The sequence below is a fragment of the Nycticebus coucang genome, chromosome 8, assembly GCF_027406575.1.
Source record: "Nycticebus coucang isolate mNycCou1 chromosome 8, mNycCou1.pri, whole genome shotgun sequence".
Classification (NCBI taxonomy): domain Eukaryota; kingdom Metazoa; phylum Chordata; class Mammalia; order Primates; family Lorisidae; genus Nycticebus; species Nycticebus coucang.
Window position 1 is genome coordinate 113,437,378 of NC_069787.1, and position 19,705 is coordinate 113,457,082.

General features: G+C 38.1%; 1 non-coding gene across 1 annotated transcript; it reads left to right on the forward strand.

Moving 5' to 3' along the window:
* Window positions 1–1,334: 1,334 nt before the first annotated feature.
* LOC128592836 (U6 spliceosomal RNA) lies at window positions 1,335–1,441 on the forward strand. Its single transcript, XR_008382048.1, has one exon. It is a non-coding gene; the product is annotated as a U6 spliceosomal RNA (small nuclear RNA).
* The last annotated feature ends 18,264 nt before the right edge of the window (window positions 1,442–19,705 follow it).

Below are 19,705 nucleotides of genomic sequence, written 5' to 3' on the forward strand. Positions count from 1 at the left end.
GAAATAGGAACACGTAAAATTATTTCTAATTGTATAATGAAATTATCAATCTTTTTAAATTTATCCAAATAACCTACAAACTAACCTTTCGGCTCAGAAGACATATCAGTGTAGCTTACAGTGTGTTTTTATCTTCAGAGAAGCTTCAATGAAATATCTTTGGTTTCATATCCACTTCTATTTTGATGGTAGTGGGCTGTGAAAAGAGTTGGCCCCAAAATGTAAGTCACTGATTTTTGCTTACTGAACAATTTTCTTAGAACAATAGGAAGCCCAGTTTCCATTAACTGGTCAGAAATCAACTGCTATGGATCTCATCAAAACAGAAGAGCAGAAATAATAAAATTTATATTTCTGTGCCAGTAATCTATGAAGTGAACAATAAGCTAATAAAAACATGTGACCAGATGGAAAACTATTCTTGAAGGCACCTGGTGCTCTTGCAAACTTCTAACCAATCAATATCATTGCTATGTGTATCATATAAATGATTGTCCTGTAGACGACAAGGCAAAATACCAAAAGATTAACCCCTCTACCAAAAAACAAACAAACAACAACACAAAAAATGTGACCAAAGTCAACTAGAAGTTCTCAAGCTACATTAGCATTTTAGTTTTTATCAGATGAGGAACTATATTAAGAAGATTAAATTTACACATACAAAAAATCGTGATTATTTCTGTCACTCTCTTACCCAAAGAAGCATGGCAATGAGCTCATGTTTGTAAAATGCACTGGTCCCAACAGGTCCCCAGCCATCCTGAAGCACCTGGCTTGACTGGATGGTGAAATGGCCTTTAGAGGACTCAGTTACAATGCCACCTACAGACCAATACCTTGCATGTCTAAGGCAAACCAAAGGCTATACATACTTTGAGTCAGTAACTAAAATGTGGTACTATTTCCCCATAGTCAGTATTCATGGGTTTAGGAATCAAAGGATGGAAAGGGAGTGGCACCACTCACTATAAACCTCTACTGGCAATCAAGCAACATTTTTGTTTCTTGTTGACATGAAGTTTTCTTTGCGGGCCAAGCATTCTTTCCTCTGGAATTAAGAACACTTCCAACTAGAAGCACAACATTAATATTATTGAACTTGCAGTTAAGACTTTGAGCCACTTTAGGTTCCTCATGCCTTGGAATCAACAAGGAAAGAAGGCATTTACAGCAGGCAAAATACCAAAAGATTAACCCCTCCACCAAAAAACAAACAAACAAACAAACAAAAACTATGTGACTAAAGTCAACTAGAAGTTCTCAAGCGACATTAGCATTTTAGGTTTTACCAGATGAGGAACTATATAAAGAAGATTAAATTTATACACAAAGTGCTCGCTTCGTCAGCACATATACTAAAATTGGAACGATACAGAGAAGATTAGCATGGCCCCTGTGCAAGGATGACACGCAAATTCGTGAAGCGTTCCATATTTAAAAAAAAAAAAAAAATTTATACACAAAAAGATCATGATTATTTCTGTCACTCTCTCACCCAAAGAAGCATGGCAATGAGCTCATGCTTATAAAATGCACTGGTCCCAACAGGTTCCCAGCCATCCTGAAGCACCTGGCTTGATAGAATGGATGGTGAAATGGCCTTTTGAGGATTCATTACAGAGCCACCCACATACCAATACCTTGAAGTCTAAGGCAAACATCTCTCCAAAAACTATATATAGTTTGAGTCAGTATCTAAAATGTGCCACTATTTCCCCATAGTCAGGATTTCATAGTCACGAATCAAAGGATGGAAATGGCACCACTCACTATAACCCCTACTAGCAATCAAGCAACCTTTTTGCTTCTTGTTGACATGAAGTTTTCTTCGCAGGCCTACAGTTCTTAGTTCAGGAGGAAAGAATCCTTCCAGCTAGAAGCACAACATTAATTTTACTGAAGTGGCAGTTAACACTTTGAGCCACTTTAGGATCCTCATGCCTTGGAATCAACAAGGAAAGAAGCCATTTACAGCCCTGGCTAGGGTGATCAATTCTCACAAGGTAGGTAACGTTGGACTAGTACTCCACAAAATAAAGATGAGGAAGAATATGCTGGAATACAGGAAATCTCATAGGGCATCTCTCAGTATCACCACGTTCTGAGATTAGAGAGAATGGAAAACTACAACAATTCAATCCAGGCAGGACTGAGAATGGCCCAGACCCTCCACCAGGTAGAAAACCAACACCAGCCAAGGAGCATGCTGAAGGCAAATGAACACAGAAAAGGTAGTAGAACGTAGTTACACACACTCATATAATGAGTTTCAGAAATAAAAACTATAATTACCATAATTATTTCCTCTGTATTTTGCTGTGTATAATGTGTATTTTCCTTTCTTTCTTAATCTCTTTTTATGTAACATAAGATGTATTGATATTATATCATAGCATTTAAATACTTTTAATTTTTCATCATGGTATTTAAGTCACAGGATAGCAAGGAGAAGAATATAAATCACTCAAGGCCTTTAATTCCTTTCCTGGGGGAAGGGATTGGTTTACAGTTTTACTCAGGATAATGATATTGTATTGGGTAGAATTTTATAATCTTGCTTGTCTTTATTATAAGATTAAATATAGTTTAAGAAGATGCATATGGATGCCATCTTGCTAAGGTGTGGCGCTGGGATGGTTGATTTTTCATGTGGACCTCATGGATCACAGGATACTCAGACTAAATTTTATTTTGGGGGCAAGTCTACAAAGTGTTTCTGGATAAGATTACCATTTGAATCTATGGGATGAACAAACAGATTACCCTGCTTGATGTGGATGGGGGTGGGCTACATCTACTCTTTTGAGGGTCTGAATAGAACAAAAGGGGGCACAAGGAGGAATAAACTTCTTCCTGCCATATTGTTGGGTACAACATTGATCTCTTGCTCTCAGGCACCCGGGTTCTCAGGCTTTTCAACCCAGTCTGGAATCTACATCATTGGTTCCCCTGGTTTGCAGCCTTTGGGCTCAGATTGAATTATATCACTGGCTTTGCTTAGTATCTAGTTAACAGACTATTGACTGTGGGACTTTACAGCAAACCAGTTGCATGAGCCAATGTCACATGAGAAATCTCTTTGGCTACATTTTCTCGAAAACTCTAACTAATACCTTTGGATTATTCCAAGACACAATGATTGGGCTGTGCTGTGAGTTATATAATTAAATTAACATGAAAACGTTAAATAATTCCTTCCACTATTCTGGAACAAATTCTGGAACTAACTTAAGGAAATAGAAAGTCATATTTATGTTGTACCAAAGGAGAAACAAAATGTGTGTGATAAAGCCATATATTACACTATTGAAATTATGATCACTCCAGGACAAACACAGACCTTCGAGTTATAATCTGTTTACTCTAGAATGTGACCCAGCTGGGTTGCATGCCACTTTGGTAGCCAATTACAGAAATGCTCTCATTTCCCTTCTCATGTATTTTTCAAGACCTGTATTTGTTCATTGTCCAAAGCCCTCCACTTGTTGGGAACTCCACGGTAGCATTAAAAGAAAGTTCTACTGCTAGGAAAGGTCAAGAAAAAGGAGCCTCCCAAACTTCCTGATATTTCCCATTAAGCGAGTGTCACTCGTACTAACCATGTTATCTCAAATTGCTGAAGCAGGAGAAACAACGACTGCCTGTTCCTAGAGCTGGGACCTGGCCATGCCAAGGCTTTCAGGAATAACAGCACATGAAGAAAAGCACAGGGGCAGCAGATGCTGAGCTTGGAGAATCAGAGAGTTTTGTCAAATAGAGGTATTTAAAATAATAAAAAAAGCCAACTTTCACTGAATAATGTCTGTAGTTCCAGGCACTGCTCTAATGACATTAATACTTGTAGCACTCTGTAATTTTTGTAATTCTTTTAAGTTACACAATTTCACACATGAGGCAAAGGGACGAACATATAAACAGAATCTGGCTCAGAATTCACACATGGGACATACAGTAGAGGCAGGATTCAAACTCAGGCTGCCTGACTCTGGAGCTAATGTAGATACTATGCTTTGTACAGCCTCTACCTTTCCTATGGCTCTAGTATTATACAGCATCTAGCACAGCCTGGGGCTGCAGTCATGTCCCCAGTTAATACTTACTTGAAATGACAGCCAGTAAGGTCTGTTAATCATTTCTTTTAATGTCCCCACTATGCTGGCTGACAGTCTTGAGTTCAGCTTCTGACCACGATCCAGGGCTGCTCTCTGCCTGTAAAACGTCATAACGAAGGGGAGCCAAAACCCCAGGAAGTGTTTTCTGGAGAGAGAGGTGTCTTAGACTGGTTCTGGGGCAGATCATGGGCGTTGCTTGGCCAGCTGGGCCTTTTGCTGAAAGTCTGGACTGGGCTTCAGGCTTCCCGTGTTGCTTCCCAGGCCCCACCCTCTGACGCAATCACAATGATCAGTCCCTGCCCCTCCCCCATGAGCCTTGCGCTCCCCACCTCTCCTCCCTCCGCCCCCCTCAAGCCTCTGAGAAACACCTTCCTGCAGCCCGGAGAGGGAGCCTGATTCTGGCCGTGGCTTTCCTTGTCCACTAATTGACTTCTAGCCACAGCTGTTGCACAACCTCCCCAGAAATCTTTGGAGATGGGATCTCAAATGACCTTGGTGCCCAACACCCAGGACATCTGGTTCTGTTTCTGGACCCTAAGTGTAGAATACGGTATCCTGTCCCAGTTCCCCGGAGTTACTGCTGGAGGACCGCAAAGCTCGAGATTGACCACACGCCAAAAGTCGCCCTCTTCACCCCAAGTCCCTTTTTCGAGATTCTTGGAGAAGACGTGGAAACGTCTGTTCTGTGGTTTAGGGCAGAGATGAAGGGGGACATGGACACCAGCTGGAACTGGGAAGTCATCAGCTGGGTAGTGGCCTCCTCCTGGTTGGGGTTGTCTGGGAATCGTTCTGGGGACATTGTCTCTGCAGTACCATCGAGGAAGTTAAGATAGCCTGATGGTGAAAAATCCCCTTTGAGGAGATGGGAGTCTGCCTTTTCCTCACTTGCTGACAAATTAATAAGCTTCTCTTTCCCCCTCCTGAACCCACTTGTCCTTCTTCCAATGTGACCTCAAGGCCAAGTGCCAAGCTATCAGTAACACTGAGACTGGCACACCAACACACAATAAATAAATACTTGTTGTCACTGATTGTTTTTCTTTAAGATTATTATTTAAAAATCAACACATGATGTTCCCAACAATAAAACTACTTCTGGAGAAAAGAAGTGAAACTTTACCTTCTCTATTCCCTAGTAGCCATTGCATTTCTCTGCTAGTCAAGGTTCACTGACATGTGACAATTACTAAGGAAAGTGAGAGAAGAAAAGGGGTTGGAAGGGAGAAAATCAGCAAAAGAAACTGAGGAAATGTAAAAGGAGTCCTGGCTGGCGCCGGTAGCGTCAGCCACATGCACCGAGGCTGGCAGGTTCAAGCCCAGCTGGGGCCTGCTAAACAACAATGACCGCTGCAACAAAACATGGCCAGGTGTTGTGGTGGGTGCCTGTAGTTGGGAGGTTGAGGCAAGAGAATCGCTTAGGCCCAAGAGTTTGAGGTTGCCATGAGCTGTGACGCCATAGCACTCCACTGAGGGAGACATAGTGAGACTCTGTCTCAAAAAAAAAAAAAAGGAGTGCTGAAAATAAGCCACCTTGTTTTTATTAAGTTTAGCCTAAAGTGTGTCCTTACATATTTTAAGTTTGGCCTAAACCAGAAGTTTCTCTGTATATCATGAACTGTAGCCCAACTGCATATATGAAGTTGTATATCTGAAGTTTGGCCAACTGGCCAACTGTGCTCAAATAAGACAAATGCTGTTTCTGTACCTCATTTCCACTCTCTGTGTGTCATTTTCCTTTTTCTGTTCATAAATCTTCAACCATGTGGCAATGCAAAAGTCTCTCTGAACTTATTCTGGTTCTGGGGCAGCTGCATTCATGAATCATTCTTTGCTCAACTAAACCCTGTTTAGGTTTTGCATGGATTTTCTATAAATGGTTGGAATTATTTCTCTTCTAATTCATATCTCAGTGACCTTGTGAAAGTTACCTGACAATCTGTGTCCCTGTTTTGGAATCTTTAAAGTGAGGGTAGTGGTTGTATCTACCTACTGGGATTTTTGTGATGACTAAGGATAAACTGTTTAGAGTGATGTCTGTCAGGAATACATGCTCAGTAAATATTACACATACAAAAATCAGAGGGCTTCAGAAAGTTCATGGAAAAATAGAACTGAAAGGTAAAGTTAAAAATATAATCTTTATTTCTCAGCATTTGTTCCATCAACTTCAGAATAGTTTTACAAGGAATAATACAGCCATTTGGTGTATCTCTAAATAACTGAAGGTCCTGGGAATTTAATCAGGTTGATGCAGTGCTTTTTAGATTATTAGTGGAAGAAAAATGAGTGCCTTTAAGCATTCTTTTTTTAACATCTGGAAATATGAAAAAAACAGAAGGATCCAAATCCGGACTGCAACTGGTATTGGACAAAGAGGGTCCGGGCACCTGTCACTGCCAGCCAATATGAAGAAATGGGGAGAGGTCCACTAAATGTTGTCAAAAGACCAGCGATTCTGGAGAACAATGAGAGTCACCTCTCCAAGACTGTTCTGTTCTTCTGTTTCCAAATACAGGTTTTATACATGTAGGTTCAAAACACAAACCACATTAACTCTTATTTTAAATAATAACGTAACTCAGTGACTCCAATTCAAAAAATGAATTTCCTAATTCAATTCTTCTAATCTACTTAAGATAAACATCTTTAAGGTGGAAGCTAAATTTACAAAACACTAAGAATGGGAAACATGAGGGAAAGCTCACTTAGGACCTAAACTGACCCAACTCATTGTGTCATGTTGGCCTTAGCCTGATTGACTCCATCTGATTCTCACTACCTGTGCTCTCACAATGTGGGTGAAAGGCAAAAAATTACCCATGTTTGATGAAGAGAATGAGCAGAGCTATTGTGATGGGAGATTCTGGTGGTACTTTCCCAGCCATTTTTCTACTAAAATTTTGGCCAGCTTTTTCAATATACTCATAGTGAGCAGATGTTACCTTTCTGTGGTCCTCTAGAAGGCAATATGCAAAATGCCTTAAGCATCCCAAATCTCTGTTGCCATGACCTTGACCTTTGACTGGTCTGCTTTTGCTGATTAATCAGTTCCACCCCTTGCTTTCCATTGCTTGGATTGCACATTTCCCATGGATTTTTCTAAAGATCTCTCATAGTGATACAGGTTTCCCTCATTCAGGGCTAGACTAGGACCACCATATTCTATGCCTGAGCAAGCACACTTTTAATTCCCCAAACCACATTCTCTGAATATAGCAGGATAGGAGAAAAGCATTTTGGCCAGTATTTCACATAGGCAGACCCCTCCTGAAGGTGAAAGTATACAGCCTGCTGCTTTACCTGGAGCTAGAGGGATGGCAGTCGTTGGTTAAGATATTCATTCATTCCCTGATCAACATAGGGGAGATGTTTTCTGCCTGCAAGCTCCTAGCCAAGTGTGATTTTTACTCCCAAGACCTTCCTGTTTACAAGCAAGATTATATAATCCCCTAGACAAAAGATCCACCTGGGATTTCCAACTTGGGACTCCCACTCTAACACTGAGGTTCTGTTACCCTTCTTTCTTTCTGTATGGTTTTCTGCCTTGCCCCTGTGACTTTGCTGGGCACAGTTCACCCAACAGCTCCCGTGAATTGGAGTCTGATGCCTGCAGTTTCCCTAGATGAAGTTGTGTGCTGGTGGTCCTACAGTTCTATGGTCTTGAGAACTGCCCTACTCCTACAACTCTACTGGCTATTGCCTTAGTGGTTTTTCTGCGGTGGCTTTGTCCATATGACAAGTGTCTGTCTGGGCCTCCAACCTGTCTGAGACATTCTTGGAAATCTTGATGGAGGCTGCCATGGTCCCTCAGCTCATGTACTCTGCTCATCTGCAGATTCAACACTACATGGATGCCACCAGCACTTAACATTTGAGGCCTCTGGAGTTTCAGCAAGAGTCACACTTGTGCCCCATTGAGCCACGGGTGAGATGGATAAGGTGGACAGCACCACAATGTGAGGAGCAGAGAACCAAATTGGCCCTTGGCAATGAGTTTCTGTAGGGTACAGTGGGGCCATATTCTAAACCCATTCCACCTTTCTGAAGCTCTGAGGCTGTGACAAGAGAGGCAATCTGAAGAACTCTGAAATGCCTTGACGGCATATTTTCCCATTGTCTTCGTAAATAGTACCTGGTTTCCTTCTGCATGCATCATCGCTTGGCCACACCCTTAGTTTGCTTTCCTAGACATGTATTTTTCACATTTCACATTTCCAGGCTGCAATTTAAAAAAAATTCATTCTGCTTCTCCTTTGATTATAAATTCCATCTTTAAATCATTTATTTCCTTTCACATATTTTATATATGTATAAAATTAACTATGCAGGTCCTCCAATATTTTTCTCAGAAATTTCTTCTGCCAGATAGCTATTCATTGCTCTTAATTTCTGCCCTTCATAAAGCCCTACGGTCTAAACACAGTTATACAAAGTTCTTTGCAAATGCACAATAATGATGGATGGCCTTTATTTCAATTTCCAATACCTTTTTCCTCATTTCCATCTGAGACCCCATCAGAATTGTCTTTCCTGTATACATTTCTAGCAACATTCTGCTCTCAGTCCCTTACATAACTGCTCAGAAGTCTCAGATTTCCCTACTGATTAGTCTTTCTTTTTCTGGGCCCTTAATGCTCCCTTCATAGCAATCTAGTTTTTTTGTAGCTTGCTCCTCCAAATTCTTCTAGCTTCTATCCATTACCCAGTTCCAAAGCTGCTTCCACATTTTCAGGTACTTGCTACAGCAAAGACCCCACTTGTCAGCGCCACTTTTCTGTGTTAGAATCTCTTTTGTGTCACTGTAGCAGAATACACAGATTAGGTAACATAAACAACAGAGATTTATTTCTTGAAGTTCTAAGGGCCGGAAAGTCTAAGTTCCAAGGGCTGGCATCTGGTGAGGGCCTTCTTGCTGGGTCGTAACATGGTGTAAATTATCCCATGGCCAGAATACTCTGAGATAGGAGGGAAAGAAGGGAGTCAAACCCATTCTTTAACTGGGAATCCACTCCCATGTTATGTAACCCACTCCTGAGGTAATGAGGGCAGAGGCCTCATGACATAATCACCTTTTAAAGGCCCCATCTCTCTTCAGTGTTATTTTGGTGTGAAGTTCCCAACAGAAGAACTTTGGTAGATACTGTCAAGCCACATGAATCTCAACAGGCTTCACATGTCAAAGCAAGACCTTTCGGGAAAGCTTGGCTCTGACTTTTCTTTGATTCTCTCAGGATGGCTAGGACATGCCTTCTTTGTTGTAGGTAAACAGTACTGCTTCTAGAAAAAAGATGTTTTGTAAAGATAAAGCATTTTAGCATAACACAGCAAGAAAAACCATAGAAAATATTCTTTTATAATACTCACATACCTCAATTAAAAAGCTTTTACAAGTTAAGCAAAACCACAAATGTCCATTTTAATCTAAAATCTAATATATATAATCTAATATATATAATTTGCTCTTAGGAAGTTCTTACCAGTTGAGGTTGTTTCCTTAGTCTAATACAGCATTGCTCAAACCCACCTTCTTTGGGCTATTTTTTTCCCACCACTCCTTCTTTGGGCTATTATTGCAAAAATATTCACTTTTCTATATGTTATAGGCTGAAAGATATGAAGATGATGCTTTATAAAATTGCTTTTGAAATTAGTTGTCATATAAATCACATTTTTCTACATTATATATGTCCATCTATACATATTAGTGCTGGTTTATGTAGTTACCTATTCAAACACATAAGACGTGAGCCACAAACTAAAACATATTTTCAAAATAATTTTTACCTGTGTATATGTTCTCTATGTGGTGAGATATCATTCTTATATTTTAGTCCTGAAGTATATTTTTTCTTTAAACATACTTACAATAACTGACTTATTATAGCCAGTCTCTAGTAATCCCTAGTAATGTCTGTGCATTCTCTGGTGTATTTCTATTGACTGATTTTATTCCTGTGTATGGGCCATACGTTTCTATTTATTTATGTGTCAGTAATTTTTTACAAGTATTTTTAATATACTGGGTGGACATAAAGTTTGTGCACTATTTAAACAGCCATAAGTATTTAAATTGCACATGAACTTTATGGCCACCCTGTATTATGTGACAACTCTGGAAACTGTATTTTCACCTCTTTGAGGGCTTATTGTGGTTAATGTTGTTTTCTTCTTGTTTTTTGTTTAGTGACTTTCCTTAACTACTTATATTGCATCCATATCTTTGTTAAGTGTGGACAACCTCTCATTTAGCTTAGTGTCTGTCTAATGAACAGAGAGTGTTGTCCTTAATTACTCCTCACCAATATGTCTTCCAGCCTTTGCCAAGCCATTCTGTCTGTGTTTGGGGGTTTGCTCTCAGTGGTACAGCAGGCAGTTTACAACACTGGCATGGGTTTCTGTCCATGCTTGCAGACACTTAGGGTCAGCCAGAGGTAAGGAGTATTTCCTTGTCAGGTCTTTTCTTGGTATCTGTACAGTTTGCACATGTGCTTTTGCCTTCTAGATTTCCAAGAATATGTCAGAACTTTTAAAAGCTTCATATGAATATCTCATTCCCCAAATTGCCTTTTACAAGTGTTGTTTTAAACAGTTCAGGCCAGAGTCGCAGAGATAAAACCAGCAGTCAGAATGTTTATTGAGAAGCAGAGGGCTGTAGCTCGCTCAGGCATGCAGCCCCTAACTTTATTTCTTGCAGGCTTATATACTCTTAATAATACTAAGTTCTGCACGTACACATTCTAATAATAAAACTAATTGGCAGCCAATGGTTTATATGATAAGAGTACAAAGAAGCCAACACAGAGCAACCATAAAACTTATTCATCTATTTGTCTGAGAAAACAGGTGCAACATGTAACTGAGATGCACATTAACTTATCTTGTTTTCCACTTCCAAGGTCCCTTCCAGGACATTCCAGAGATAGCCAGACTGCTTGCAGAGTCTGCCTTCCCTTGTATGACTAGCTTGCTAATCAGTTCGGAGGGTATTAAAGGAACATCCCCTCATAGGACTCTGAGAAAGCTTCTTCAAACATAAGTCAATGGCACTAGAAGTTACATTGAGGCTACATACAAGAGTTTTCGGTCACCTCTTGCATGCCCCAGCTGTTTTCACTGCCTCATTTAACTGTTTTCATAAATTGCCATGCAGGTCCTTCTCACTAACTGAGCTCAGAGTCAGATCAAATAAAGACATCCTCAGAAAGTAGATTCATAAAAAAAACCTTTCAATTAGTCAATTAGTCACAAGTCTCTCCAAGGAGACTTTTGAGGAGGTCCAAATACTTTCTTTTCCTTCCAGTAAATAATGGAGAAGTGGCCAGTTTTCAGATTTATCACAACAAATTCCTCGCTTTGAATAACACAATGTGTGGTCTAACAATTTGGAAGTCAGAAGTCTAAAATGGGCCCTCAGGTTTGCCTTCCCTCTGGAGCCTGTAGGAAGAATCTTTCAAATTGCCTTTCCAAGCTTCCAACCTTCTGATCCCCCTGTGCTCTCTCATTAGCAGCCTGTGATTTCATTGGGTTCAACTAGATAATTCTGAATGATTTCCCAATCTCAAGAATTTTTATGTTTGAAAAATAGCTTTTGTCAAGCAGGTAATATATGGATCAGTTCCACAGATTAAGATAATGCATATGTTAGGAAACCATATTTCTGTCTACAAATTAGCCTTTCTTGTCCTTTTGCCAAAGATCCATATCCATCCCACATGCAAACAATACTTACTATTACCCAGTTGCCACCCACCTCACCATGTTAAGTCCAAAATCCTGTATATATGTCCTCAGCTGAAAAATCCCAGCTCTCATCATTGTAAACCTAGGACTCCAGGTGTGATCCACTTTGAGTCAAATTTTCTCTCCAACTGTGAATTGTGAAACAAGGAAACATGTTACTCTTCCCATAACGCGGCGGTAAAGCAGACATAGAATACCTGTTAGAGGCATATCTTTTCAAAAGGGAGAATGCTGTATGTATTTAGAAATTCAGCATGCTGAACTCCACTAGTTTTTAAGGCCTTGGAATAATTCTGTGTCTCTGTTTTACTTTCTGACTTAAGGGCTTTGTCCTCTTGTCCTACAGCTCTGCCCTCACAATCATCCTTCACTTTCCTTAAAGTAAAGCATGTGACTGGAACCCTTGAACTCAGATATTCAAGACCATCCTGAGCAAGAGAGAGACCCCCATTTTAAATAAAAATAGAAAAAATTAGCCAGGCAGTGTGGCAGGTGCCTATATTTCCAGCTCCTCCAGGATGGAGGAGGAAGCAGGAGGATCACTTGAACCCAGGAGGCTGAAGTTGCTGTGTGAACTGGGCTGATGCCACAGCATCTAGTTTGGGCAACAAAGTGAGATTCTATCTCAAAAAAAAAAAAAAAGTGAGAGAAAAGAAAAGCATGTGTTTTCTGCTGAGTAATTTCATTACACAGTTTTTATTCCTTTCTTTCTATGTGCTTTGTAGTCCAAACTGGTGCTATCTGCCAGGAACCAATATCCTGTATGTGTCACTGGATTCACTGAAATTCCAAAGAGGTTACTCCACTGATACATCCTTGATAATTCCAACTCCTTCCCTGACTTCTGCTTAGATCCATAGGTCACATGCTTAATCTCTTCCAAGAGCACTCTTTGGGACTCAATACTCTAAAATTTTGATACTTCAGAGGCACTACCAAAAGCTTGTCCAGGTACTCTATGGGCCTTCTCTCCAGGGTACACTCTCCTGGCATTGAATTTTCTAATTTTAGTGTCTTGTGTAGGCAAGATAGGCTAAGGGATCATCAATTCCTGATTCCTTTTTGTGGAAAACTTAAGTTTTCTCTTTTTTTCACATTGTACTACATAGAATCATAAGGAACAAGGAGAAACCAGGCCACAAATTCCAACACTTCTTGAAAATCTCAACTATTAATTCAAGTTCATTGCCTACAAATTTGTCTTTCCACATATCTTCACTTATTTTTTTTTCCCCAAATAACTTTAAGACACAATTCAGCTAAGCATGTTGTCATTTTATAACAAGAGTCCCCTGCCCTCATGGTTCTTAAAATTTCCTCATTTCCTTCTGAGTCCACATGAGCAGCACTGTTAATAACCATATTTCCACTAAGAATCTATTAAAGTGATCTAAGCATTTCTTAGTATGTTCCTTAAAATTCTTCCAGAAATAAATCTTTACACAATTCCAAAGCCATTTGTATATTTTTAGGTAGATGACACAGCAGGGTTCTACTTCTAGGTACCAGAATCTGTACTAATTTGCTATTGCTGCTATCACAAAACACTACACACTTAGTTGCTTAAAACAATACATATTTATTAAATTTCAGTTCTGAAATTCAGAAGTCTAAACAAATCTGAAAGACTGTTCTTTTCGGGAGCTCTAAAGCAAAATTTCTTTCTCTGCTTCATCCAGCTTTCAGAGGCTGCCTGCATTCCTTTGCTTGTGGTCCCTCGATGTTCAAAGTCAGCAGCATGGCCTCTCCTTTCTTCTTTAACTTTTCGCATCCCTCCTACAAGGACTCTTGTGATGATAACAAGCCCACACAAATAGCACAAGATAATCATCCCATCCCAAGATCCTTGATCATATCTCAAAGGTCTCCTTGCCTATATGAGACTACAATCACAGCTTGCAAGGATTATAATAAGCAAATCCTTAGGGGCTACTATTCTGTCAGTAACATTATGGATACTGTGACTACAGGACTGTTTCAATTCTTCTGTGAAGATGTGGAGAAGGGAAGATGAGAATAAATTCAAAGGCCACAAAGCTCACGCTTCTCACTGAGATTTTTTTCCCCATTTTTCTGAAATAAATGTTCTTCAAATTGTTGGAAATCCTTCATTAATTTTCAGAGTTCTGCAAATTGATTTTGATAGGTTCTTCCAGTGTTCCGATTGCTTTTATTAAGGAACAGATTTTTACATGCCCTTACTTTAAATGTATGTGTGTGAAATAATCAACATACATAGAGGGATTTCACTTAGGAAAAAATCGAAACACGCCAGCTCTGTGCATTGATAAATACACAAATGTATTTTACATCTAAATGACAAATATACTTTTTTAAAATTCCAATTAATAGCAGATTAATTTTATGATTTCAATAAGTATAGTGGTTTATGTAGTATATTTGTTGTGTACCCATAAATATATTTTATATATTCTAACATTTTTAATATTTGTTAATAAATACGGCTATGTTTATTTTTTAAACACACATCACTGAACAAAATGATATAAAGTAATCATTTGAATAAATTGATATTCTTTCAATTATTTTCTCAAAGGATCTCAACTTTAACTTGTTGACCTAATAATGACTATATTTAGTTTGATAAAGTAATACATTAGTATTGGTGGACTTAAAATGCACACTTTGTTTTTAAACACTGTCATAATTTAAATATTTTCTGTATCAGAGATTTTCAAGATCAGTGGTAACTATACACTTATAAAAAAAGACAATTAACATGAATTCTTAGAAATAGTATGTATCTTGTATTAGCTTCAGACAAATATATTGATGTACTTAATTCTAGAAGAAAATTCTATCTTCATGAAATTTATACACTAAAAAATAACTTATCTCTAGAAGAGATTTATAGCTGGTTCACTGTGAGAACTTACAGATCATTCCTAGTTTACTTTTATCTCAGTTTTCCAGATCAAAAATACAAGCCTCTGAGATGTTTTATCACTTAGATTTATTAATGGAAAAGCTAGTGAGAAAGGTATCCCGGAGAAGAATAGTAGGAATAGCTGAGGTGCGTCATGGCATGGGAGTGGGGAATATGGATATAGAAAATGTTATCAGGGCAGGAAGAAGAGGGCTATGTATGCTCTGATACACGTTTTAAAAATAGTAGATTATAGGACAGAAGAAAGAGGTTAGAGGATTGTTCCTCTGGAGCTCCGGTATTGTTTTTCTGTTCCCTAGATAAAAACTGCTTCCTACTTTAAATGCCAACATCTGTGTGGGTCACTCAGCGGTTTGTACTAAAACCAGAAACCTAGGATTCTTCTACAAACGTCAGCAAGATTTTCTCTTACATCTTACTGGCAATAATGAAGCATTAGTGTAGTTATGGATCTTTGTACTTAAAGACTACAGTTTCCTAGTACAAGTTATAAAATCTTGATTAGATGGGCCATGAAGAAAACTATAGTCATAAACAAAAGGGAGTTGTCAGTTACGGATACCACATTTAGAACACAATAGTCACTGAACATTCTCACATGTAGTATGTCAAATGGCTAGCTCAGAGCTGGGTCTGGCCCACAATCCACAGTCTCTCAAAGTTGCTGTTAGGAAGAGTCTAAGACAGGTGGATCCAAGCAGCCACAATAATAAACATTTCATTCAGAACTTTATAACTAGTTGGTTCTAAAATAGTTACGTGTATATGTGTATAAAGTATATAAAGCTCACAATTATTGTACTGGCCTGGAATGGAAGCAGAGGTACAAAGAGGAGGGAGCACCAAGCATTGCACACTCAAAATTTGAGTACCTGACCAAGCTGAGGCTATATTCCCAGGACACGCAGACGTCATACCAGTCTTTGTTGAACAATGAATCAACAAAAAAATTTAAAAATTGCATTATCATCCATAAAATGGTTTAAGAATATTGTGTATCATTCACTACTGTACAGGTCTTTGGCTGCACTTTGTGTGAGAGGCTGTTATGGAGAAGTCTTACTTTCATATGTACATGAAAGAAAGACTATGTGAAATGTTAATTAGAATGACATATTCAATCACAGCCTTTGGGCAGGGAAAAAAAAGTTAAGACTTTGATATCTAAAAATAAGACCAAAAACTATTCCAAATGGAAGTAACTTCAATACATGAGGATCCAGAGCAGAGTGGTAGGGATATTCCAGTGAGCTTCACTTCTGTGTGAGCCCTTTCCCAACTTCACCTACAGGCAATGTAAGAGTCTTGGACCTTTGTAATCTCCCCTAAACAAAGGGAAGAGATCTGGACTCTTATGAAGAGATGTGGGACCTCTATCCTGCCTGTGATATCAGTGAAACACTGGTGGAGGTATTCCTGTGAATAGGGTTTAGAGCAGGGGTCCTCAAAGTGCGGCCCGTGGGCCACATGAGGCGGCGTGATTGTGTTTGTTCCTGTTTTGTTTTTTTTACTTCAAAATAAGGTATGTGCAGTATGCATAGGAATTTGCTCATAGTTTTTTCTTTTAAACTATAGTCCGGCCCTCCAAAGGTCTGAGGGACAGTGAATTGGCTCCCTGTTAAAAAGTATGAGGATGCCTGGTTTAGAGGTTTAACACCACACACCATCAGCTGTTCAATGGAGACAGGAATCTGCTGGGGTTAATTTGGGGATAAAGATGCCACTTAGTGAAAGATGAAGCTCAACTAACCCAAAAAGAACTATGGCCCTCAAGTAGCTGACTTCATCCTGGAGAAGACAGATAGGCTAAATAGACTGTAGGCAACAGCAGTCTTATAATTCCCTTAGCCAGATTAGCATGCTGAAAACCCCTCTCTTCTATGAGCCAGAAAGGAGCAAAGAGCAAATGAGCATTCCCGAAGAGTGCTCTCTTAGGCCAGTTGCCTGGATCATAGATGTGGAACACTGACATAAGAGTGATTAAAGGAAATATGGAGACATCGTTTCACTCCAACATCCAATTATGCAAAGACATATATTGTCTAGAAGTCTTCTTTACCCCATATTGACTTCTTAATTTCCTCTCCTTTCAGTCCTTAAAAAGAATATGCTATCCCCTACTTTTAACAGAATTGGGAGGTTATATAAAAATGTCAAAAACTAAAATTGTTAAAGATTAATGGTCATACCATGAGTTTTATCATTAACTAACTTAGTAATATTAAAGCCTCAGTTATGTTATCTATAAATTATACTTTTAGGTTTCCCTCAGTTATAAAATTCTACAGCTGTGTATGTATCTTCAAATACTCCTCTTTGAACTTTGAAGGAAGTTCAACTTTTCATATCTTGGTACGTAGATATTAACCTGAATTAAAATTATGAGTTCATAATTTAGGACAAAATTTTAAGTAAACTAAAGTATAAATCCCTAAAATTGGAAAACAAAATGAAGGAATGTGTAAGCTGTTAAGTAAATAAACAAATAAACAATTATTCTTACTTTAAAATCGATTATTGAAATCTGAAATAAACTCACATATACAGAGTATAGAAAGCAACTAGTGTAAAATATGTTAGATTAGAAATATTCAATATTGAGAATGAATAAATCATCTTTCTTCTAAAAAGTTAATTTCCTGGTTAGAGCACTGCATGCATCACCTTAAGTTCATAAAACATGTTGAAGGGGTAATGTCATTTATCTAAGTAGAGTTGAGAATAAGCAGTACTGTAGACATAAAATAACAATAATGATGTAAAACATATTTATTTCATTGTTATAAAAATGCTAAAAATAGGCAACAATTACCCTAATTTTAGAGATGACAAAATCAAATAGAGAGCCTTCACCCAGGCTTTTGTGCAAATTCTTGTAACTACAAATCCTGGGCACATTTGGATTTCAGAAATATAATAAAAATATACTTTTACCAATTTCTTACATACTATAATATGATTAAATGCAATTATCGTTTATCCTTAATTCACTAAGAATATATAAAATCAGTTTTCAAGAGAGTTCTGTTAGAAGAGTGATTTGAGTAACAATTCTCTGAATATCAACTCTCAAAATCTATATGCATAGAGGTAAATCTAGCATCATAACATGTTCATGACCTAGATTATAAAATAAGACAGTGCCACAAATGAAGAAGCAAACAAAAAAGGACCACCCTTTAGGTAAATCAGCATCAGAGATCTGTATTCCTTGAAGTCTGATACGCTGTGATCTTGATTTTTATATAAATGTCTGGGGCATAAGTACAAGTTTGTCACATGGATACACTGCATAGTGATGATGTCAGAGCTTTTAGTTGATCCAGCACTGAAGTAAAGTAACACACATTATGCCCATTAAATAATTTCTTGTTGACCTTCTAGAATTGAATAGTATCACCTGACTGGAGAACACTGTCATTTCACTTGGAAGAATTCCAGAACATTTTGTTCCATCATTAACCTACATAAAAACATCTAGATTATTTTATATCCTAGGATGCCATACGTGTGGGATAAATTCCCACATATGTGCCATTGAGGCAGGGAAAGGCAAGTTAAAATGATTTTTGCTAACACAGTAGCTCAAAGCTAGCTGCCTTGGTCAGAATTTAGGGCCTGTGAAATAGGAAGATAAAATTCCATTTGCAGTGACTTTATGATGCGGTTGTTAAGCCCAGATAAGGCCACAGGTTAAGAGCCTGCCTACTGGAGATACAACCCAGAGGTTGACGATGTGAGAAAAACATTGTCTTAACGGCTTTATAGGTTCAAGCGCTGTGGATAAACAGAATCATAAAGCTTGGCTTTTAAATCTCATGGGCACATGGAAATCCTGAGTATTATCCCTCCAAGTTTCTGACTTTTACACATAGTTGGAACATTTCCATAAATAATGTTAAGATGGGATGTTTTGAATAGATATTGTTGATTTTTAGAATTGATGTCCTCAAGCAAAGTTAAAATTAGCTAAGAATTGTTAAGAAGGAAAATTCTTTGATTATAAATTAATGGAGTGTATGTGACTGCTTGACTATATAAGGTGATCCCAAATAAAACTCATTTGCTACATGCCAATCTGAGATGTAGCCTGTTTCTTGTTTTCCAAAACATTGCAGGAGCAAGCTTGCATTTGCAGTAAAGCTGCTGTTCCCTCGCGTCGTTCTTCACCACAACAATACACATTAAAAAACAGTGAAAAGAATCAATTCCTTTGTTACAGATGTGAATGTCAGGGCTTCAGTAATATACATTAATATTTTTAGCAAGATCAGAATATTTAATAAAATCAGTTTGGGTTTAGTGGGTTTCTACTGCTTGAAACACTCAGTTTTCCAAACTTCAAATACTATTTCACTGCCACATTATAAAAGAAATGGAAGAGATGATAAATAATTGTCACCAAAACACCATGCATGATAAAATAGTCCTCTTGATGTGAGTACTGCCAGTTTCATAACCAAAGGAAGCACGAAGGACTGCAATTTACCTTACATGCAACTTTGGGTAAAATAAAACTCAAGTAACTAAATACAAACACAGTCGTCTTTGACTGACCTCCCTCTTCTTTAAATATTTACTAATGAGCCACTAATCCTTCTTAAAAATTTAACATCATATATCTTAAAACATTTTATAATTATACTGTGTTAAAAATAATACCACTCATTAAAAAAAAAAAAATCTTATATCACACTGATCCTCATAACCAGGAAAGGACCCAACCAAAAAAAGAAAACTGTACATCAATAATGAATATTGATGCAAAAATATTCAATAAGATCTTATCAAGCAGACTGTGGTAACATATACAAAAAATATTATACACCATGATTGGTTTTATCCCAGGGATGCAAGGTTGGTTCAACATATGTAAATCCATAAATATAACCCATAAATATAATTCATCACATATAAAATTGGAAACAAAGACCATTAGATT